This window comes from Cibotium barometz, chromosome 3 (genome assembly GCF_041138505.1).
Source record: "Cibotium barometz isolate CiBa-2024 chromosome 3, ASM4113850v1, whole genome shotgun sequence".
Lineage (NCBI taxonomy): Eukaryota > Viridiplantae > Streptophyta > Polypodiopsida > Cyatheales > Cibotiaceae > Cibotium > Cibotium barometz.
This window is the reverse complement of record NC_141048.1, coordinates 35,680,423-35,688,520: the sequence shown is the minus strand read 5'-3', so window position 1 is coordinate 35,688,520 and position 8,098 is coordinate 35,680,423.

Genomic DNA, 8,098 nt, shown 5'->3' with positions numbered 1-8,098 from the left:
CTGTGAATCATGATGGGCTCAGGAAAACCTTCAACAATAGTGAAAGTGTCCTACCTCTAATCAAGAATGGGTGCATACTGTTTAAACCACTGGATCCCGAGGATCATGTCACATGCTAAAAGAGGGGAGACAATGAAATCCCATTGAAATGTTGCCCGTTGAACCTGAAACTCAAACTGTTGAGCTTTATGAGAAATGTGTGTACATAGACCAGGGGTAAACTTGTCCACATCTAGATGCTATGGAACCAAGGTGCATCTCATCTTGTTTGCCAACTACAGAAAGATGGCATCCTTAGAACTGCCCATGTCAAAGAGGACAATGAACTGATGTCCCCTTACAATAATGCCATAGGCATGAATGAAAGGCTTTGTTTGTCCCTCAGCCTCACCCTCCTGCTTATTATCATCAAATACTACTGGTGGTACTAAATTCAAAGCGGGGAAAAGTTGAACGGCATTAGAGGCTAATGGTAAAGGTGTGGATGGGGCTGCTACTATTGCTATTGTGGAATTGGATGCTTTAGAATAATTTTTAGCTTGCAACTTAGTGCAATCTTTCTTCGCTTCCCCCACAATGTGACAAAAGAAACAATGGTTCTTTGTCTTGTAACATGTCTATTCATCCGACTAGAGATAACCTCCAGTGATTCCCTCCTCAGCTTTTTCCTCAGGAGTTTTCTTGGGCGTAGAATCCTTCTTATTGCCCGATTGACCCTTAGAGTTTTTCTTTTGGTCCTTTTGGTCTTTGTTGTTCTAATCCCCCATTACCCTGGGTAGATGATTATTGGGTAGATGACTGTTGTTGGGGCTTAAGGGTAGCTTGGGCTTACCTCCGTTCAGTTTTTTGCCACCCAACTTGCATTTTCCACAATAGCTGTGCCCATGCCTCTCTTGTTCAGGCTGTTCACCTCTACCGGTTGCTCCCACCACCACCATGGTTCTGTGAGCTAGCCATTATTCCTAGCCTTCTGGATGACCTCTACATCATGTTGTTCACCAAGTATCTATTCTAGCCCTTCCAACCTCTACAATTGCTAGCTGAGCCTAGTTGAGGCACCCCTTGGGCAATGTCTACTCGGCACCAAGGCCTGCCTGCATTTTTGGGCTTCTGGTTTATGAACAACATCTGATAGAGCTTGCCTAATCAAGGTTGCATTCTTTACTCCTCATAAATAGCCTAACATCAATGAGAAATAGCCTAACATCAAGGTTGCATTCTTTACTCCTCATAAATAGCCTAACATCAATGAGAAAGCTCCAAAGGCTATCAAAACCCTAAAGCTTATCTTGTTTTTTGGGTACTCCGTCCATGCTCCTATGCAAAATAGCCAACACATATTCAATATGTTTTACATTGCTCATATCCTTATCTTTTTGAGATGAAGAAACATGGAGGAACTCATCTTTTCTTCCCTTGGGTCCTATCCCTTGGCCACCATCATGCCAATCATACTGTAAGCACCATCACAAAGCAACGTCTCCTTGCAACAAGTACACCTCCCACACTTGCCCATAAAGTGTCATAATCTTGGAAATGATGCCAAAAATGGACACTCATTGGAAATGATGTCATAATCTTGGAAATGATGCCAAAAATGGACACTCATTGGCATCAAGGGGGGAATATTACATCCTTTGGATTTATAACACCTTGTTTCTATAAAGGCTCCTCTCCATCATTCCCTTTTTTCCCTACTTTAGGCACGGGGGGGGGGGGGGGGGGGGGGGGGGGGGTTGCTTTGGTATGTTGATGTAGGATGTTTCTATCTCTCCAAAGCAAGACCTGACCTCTAAGTCTTTCATGCCAAGACCATACTTGTTAAGCCTCTAAGCCATGCTTGTTGAGCCTTTTCACCTTTTGTGCCAAGCTCATTGGCCTCTAAGCCATGCTTACTAGTCTTTGAGTAGTTTGAAGCATGAGAATGCATCTTGTTTCTCAATTAGTGTTGGAGTTTAGGGACTATTGAAGGATTTCTAGGTGTTAGATATTTTTAAGTTTAGTGGTGTGATCACCCTGTTAGGTGCGAGCGCCCCTTATCTAGGTCTAGGTTAGAAGATAAGGCTTAGTGTCTATAAAAGCATGTACTTGGGTCCATCATTCTTACACTAATGAGTACCATTCAAGTTGTGCAATCTCTCTCTCATACTTGAGCTCTATTGCATCTCTCTCTCTCTTCCTCTAACCCTTATGCTTTTTAACCATGGCTTGAGCTCCATATCTCTTCTTCCTTAAGCCTAATCTCCTACACATACATCCATATCATGAAGCTGTTCCAACCTCGATAGCCTCGACCTCTATATTTTCTACACCATTTGATACTATCTAACCTTCTTCAAGAACATAATATAAAACTTCACATTTGTGTAGATACAGATCTCAAACAAATTCAGAAGAGGTGGTGTGATCTTGTTATCTCAAATTAATAGTATGGAAACAATCATGTTTTAAGTTACCTTCAAAGTAAAAGACTCGACTAATCATCCTAAAGATTCTTGATAAGAATTATGAGTTGGCCATTTAAATTGAGGGCAATGGAAAATTTATGTTAAATAGACCCACAAAACCAACTCAAGTCTAAGATCTTGGAAAAGCATTTGCTCAATGCTCCACCCTATGGATGTGCTCTATTATGTAAGGCTCTCTTTATGAGGAGTAGCCATTGTGGCACACTTGAGTACTAGGCAGTTCCTAGTTTAAACACTGGATGGTGGCCAAGTGTGGCTAGATGGTTAAGAGATGGATTATGTAGACGTGGCACTCTACCAAGTAGGATGCATGCTTATGTGGGCTAAGTGACTGCATTAGTTAGTGTTGGATAACAAACTGAGGACAAACTGTTCTTGGGTTTTGTGAATCCTGTTTGGTCGAGATAGTCTCAGATGGCCATGGGAACTGTGCATACATCCCTACGAGACATTGTTATAGTCTAATATGGTCAGTCAGTCATTTTGGACCAAGTTGTGGGTTGGCCAACATGGTCGATCCATGCCAACCTTGGAAACATTAATAGACTAGTTTGGCAGCCTTAGTTTATTATTGAGTTTATTATGTTCAAGAACTGTTGTAAGAAAGACATCCTCTATCCATAGACTGTCTATATTGCCATCAAAGCTCCTTCCCCAGAGCACATGGGTGGGAATCAATTTGTAAGCAGTAATATTGTTTACTCTCCACTTCTTTTTCTATAATTCAATGCTTTGTATTATTGTGTTGATCCTACTTCTACTATTGTGTATTCATTCAAGGTATCATAGCATAGGCTCTAGGCAAAGATTGTTTTAGGAGTTTGCTATTTGAAGATAGATTTAGAGAGATGACCTAACTGACAAATAATGCAGTCACTCATGCCCACCCTCCATCTTTTGGTGATGAGAAGTTGGATGGGATGCACTCTTTGTAAGTTCAAGATTAGGTCTATTCTTCAGTGATGTCCCTGATTCAGTATACTACCACTAATTCAGCATACTATATTTATTAGTTGATGTCCCTAATTCAACATGGCAAGTTCTAAATAACCAATATGAGATGAGGAATCAGACAAGGATTCAGAATCTTGAGAATCAACTTACAGCAGAAAGGCATTCTGATGGAGAAGAAAAAAAGCAATTCATATCATGGATAAATAACTTGCAAGACGAGATGACAATGGTGGGAATCACTAAGACTAGTGCGAAAATGGCACGTAAGTGCACCAGAGTGTTGCCCTAAAGTATGATAATTTGGTGACCTCACTAACACGCAGGCGCACAATTTTGAGGAGTTCGGTGCACTGTTAGTGGAGGGAGGAGATGCATTTCAAAGCAAGAAATAATAGTGATGTTGCATTCTTCACAAATGAAAAGAAAGGCAAGGGGAAGGAGGGCTTTGACAGTAACCCCAATGCTTCTAAGAAGAAGAAAAACTCAAAGGTAAAGTGTTTATTATGATAAGCCTGGTCATGTCATCAAATCATGTAGATTGAAAGAAGTAGATGAGAAGAATGGCACTTTAAAACCCCTTGGAAGAAGGAGTCCAAGAATAGTGCTAAAGTGGAATTGGAGTTGTTTATGGCAATAGAAGAAATCTTTGTAAAGGTAAAAAATTCTTAAGCATCTGATGATTCATGGATCATTGACAATGGAGCATCCCAATACATGACTAGTCATAAGGGTTGGTATACCTCCCTTAAGCTTATGGGGGAGTCCATCCTAGTAGTGGCGGTTAAGGATGATGCCAAATGCCCATCCATAGGTTCAATTATTATTTCTTTTTTTTTCTAGTAGAATGCCCATCCATAGGTGATACTAAGAGGTTGTTCGATGCCCTTTATATGCCAAACATAAAGAGGAATCTACTATCAGCATGTGACTTTAAGGTTCTCTTCCTCGTCGATAAGGCTGGTGTAGTCATCATAGACATTAACGAAAGTGTCATTGGGAGAGGAATATGGTGCAAAAAATTGTATGATCTATCGGCTTTTACAGCCCGAGTCACGATGTCAAGACAAACAAGCTATGGCATGAGAGATTTGGGCACCTGAGCTTTATAGTCTTAAAATAGATATAAAGGTCTAGAATTGTGGCACATCTACTAGCTTTTTTAGAGATGTTAAATGTGTGTGAAGCTTGTATAATGGGGAAGTAAATTAAAAATATAGCATAACTTGGTAGTAGAGACTGAGACACGAAAGAGGCTGAAGAAGTTTTAAATAGATCAAGGAGGAGAATTCACATCAAGTGAGTTTAATGTTCACTGCAAGGAGCACGGGATCAAGGAGCTGCTCATACTCTACAACAAAATGGTGTTGCAAAGCATAAGAAACATGCATAGTAGTGGAGATGGCATGGAGCATGCTTAGTTACAAAATTCTTTTTGGGCCGAGGTAGTTAACACTAATATGTATATCCTTAACATGAGTTACACAAAGGCTATGAAGGGAATGATTCATTCTCGAGACATTTAGGTGTGACTATTTTGTGCATGTTCCAAACTTATCCATAACTAAGTGGGATTCCAAGTGCAGGAAGTTTATGGAGTCAAAGGGTTACTGTCATGTAGCCTGTAATGGCACATGAGAGCTTGACTAGATGCGGAGACCAAATGTTGGAGTGAGGGACGAGTGCATCCGGGGTCTAGGGGTAAGGATACCTCAGTGAAACTACTAGCTAGCATAGAGCTAGGTGGCCAAGTGACCGGACGACCGGACGGTCAGGCTAATGTGGATGGAAGGCCACATATTAGTGGGAGGTGGTGACTAGACCTCCATACCCTTCTCGCCTATGGTAGAAGCTATGGTGGTGTGACATTGGCATGAGAGCTCAGTTCTGGATGGGATGCTCTCTCTTGCTCTTTTGCACGTGAAACGGCCCGCGAAGAGATATATATATATATATATATATTTTTGGAATGGTTGGAAATACTTCTTAAATCTTTCTTCACGGTCTTTTGTGCAGTCAATTCTTGTTGAAGAGACCATGGAAGTTGCATTGGATGGCATACCTTAGGTGGGAGGCACGGACCCGAATCTTCAAAGATTAGAGTTCTGTGGAGAAACTTATAGGAGGGAGTGTGTGTTTGGCTTCCAATTGGTGGAGAGGAAGGTGTAACTCATCAACTAATTCACAGGGCAATGCAAGCTTCAAGCGGCTGGCAATAGCACTCCCAGCCATCACAGGAGCAACAGGTGGTGAGGTGCACACAGTAATCTTGCACTTGCCACCAGACATATCACTCATTCATGAGGGTTCCATTCTATCTGAGGATATAACATAACATGCCTCATTCCAATGATTCTTATGCCAAGATGTGTGACATCAACGTGTATTTTTTGACAGCTCTTACCTCCCATATGTGCATGCCTACACAAGCATGCACATGGGCATCTAAGAGGATACGAACAAGCAAGGGTGTGTTTTAGCACAGTCTCTCGGAATGGTTTGGTGGTGATGTAGCTTGTCTACGGGAGTTGCCATTGCTCTTTAGGGATCGACAAATTTATTTTGAAAGCAAACCTAGAGCGGTTGGATGGTCATTTTAAAGTTTTCGTATTTTTATAAGCTGTGGGAGTTGTAACATCCCACCGGCTTTTTATGTAAGTACACATGGACATTAGTTTTCCTTGTCATGATGGTTATCGACCCCTTCCACATTTAGGTCTCTTTTACATTGGTTTTGGTTTGTTGGGCCAAGGAAATGTGCCCGCATTGGTCCAATTATGGCTAGGTTTGACCATATTTATTCGAAGACGGTTTTACGCCCCCCGGATATCGTGTCTCTGATGCCTCCAATATCGTGCCTCCGATGTAGTTCCTATCTTGACTTGTTAAAACAGAGTTTACACCAGCTAATAGCCTACTTTGGATTAGCTTAAAATTCATCGTAGTGTGACCGAGACCAAACTAAGCCCACTATTCTTGCCATTAGTTGACAAGAAAGTGTTTTTGGGTCGTTTAATAGTAGTAAGGTTGTGTTGTTGAACAATGTCGAGTCGCATTATTTAACAACCATAGTGTTGTTTGCTTGCTTGGTGTAGCAACATTGCTTGTTCCGTAGACATGCAAGCCTTTGTGTGTGGTTTTCAACACGCCAAAACCAAATTTATGTTTCACAAGATACATTGTGAATTATATTCGGATTTGAATATTGACTCAGTGTGAGGACACCTTTCGTTTGCAAAGATGTCTAGGTCAGGTTTTGACCCATATTATGGGAAAAGGAAGAGTGAAAATATTTTTTCCTGCCTTGTTAACAGATATCAAACAACTTTGAAGATATGTAGTGATCTTAAGCTCTAGGGTTCATAAAATCCCATGCTCAGAGGGGTTCGTAGTAATCCCAAACACGAATTAGTAGACTTTGAGTGACAGCGTGTAAAACCAAGTATAAGGACATTTATTGTTTGTTGTTCATCGTGTTGAGTACATAGATACTCTAGTTTATGTGGAATAGGGTTATGTTCCATTTGTTCAATAATTGGGGGTGTATATACGACATGTTATGTCATCTTGGGAAATATCAGTTTGTGAATTTCCTTGTTTTCATGTTGTAACTCCATAAACATTTACAATCTAAGTGGTTACATGTATCGGCACAAGAAATAGCTAAAATTAATGGGAAGCAGTTTCATAAATGGCAAACAAAGACCATGTATTTGCTCATAAGGAGAAATCTGTGGGGGCTAGTTGAAGGAAGAGATGAATGTCCAGACGAGATTGGGGAGAATGACTGGAAGAGTAGGAATGAGAAAGCATTAGGGCTCATTGTAGTTAGCCTTGTTGGATAGGTGTCATCTCCAGATGGTGTCACACTAGTGGCACACTCTTTAGCCTCTAGGCATTTTTGGGATTTATAGCATTCATTTCCATTTTTTCCTATTTACACACTTTTTGGATGGAGAAAAGGGTGGAGGAACTTTCTTATATATATGAGGCATTGTAGTTCATCAAGCTGGCTAGTGGTTCATTGATGAGTTCTTGAGTACATTGTCTCTTCTCTCATCTCTTCTTTCTCACATGGTATCAGAGCAAGGTGGTGGCGCACATAGAGCCTCCTTATCCTTCTTCCTCTCTACCTCTAGTCCTCTTCAATAACCCCACTTTCAATTGCGTTTTTTACATTCTTGATTATCTGCCAAACGGATGCGTTTTTGAGGATTGTGCCCACTCAACCTACTGGAATCATCGTGGTCTACAACTTTGCAGAAGAAAGTTTTCGCAAATTCCTCATCGTTTTTGAGTTATTAGACTGCCTGCATGCAGAATTTCTGCTTGCGTTTTTTGCAGAAACCCTTACATTCTTGATTATCTGCTAAACAGATGCGTTTTTGAGGATTGTGCCCACGAAACCTTCTGGAATCATCGTGATCTACAACTTTGCAAAAGAAAGTTTTCGCAAATTCCTCACCGTTTTTGAGTTATTCTCGCAGACTGCCTGCATGCAGAATTTCTGCTTGCGTTTTTTGCAGAAGCCCTTACTCATCATCCTTGCACTCATTCAATGATGTAAGAGGCTTCAAACCAGCCCCTTACCATCCTCTACAAGTGTGTTTTTAAAGCACTTCAATCCGAGTCCTACAACTCTACTTGCGGTGAAAACATTGCCAACTAGTTTTCCCTAC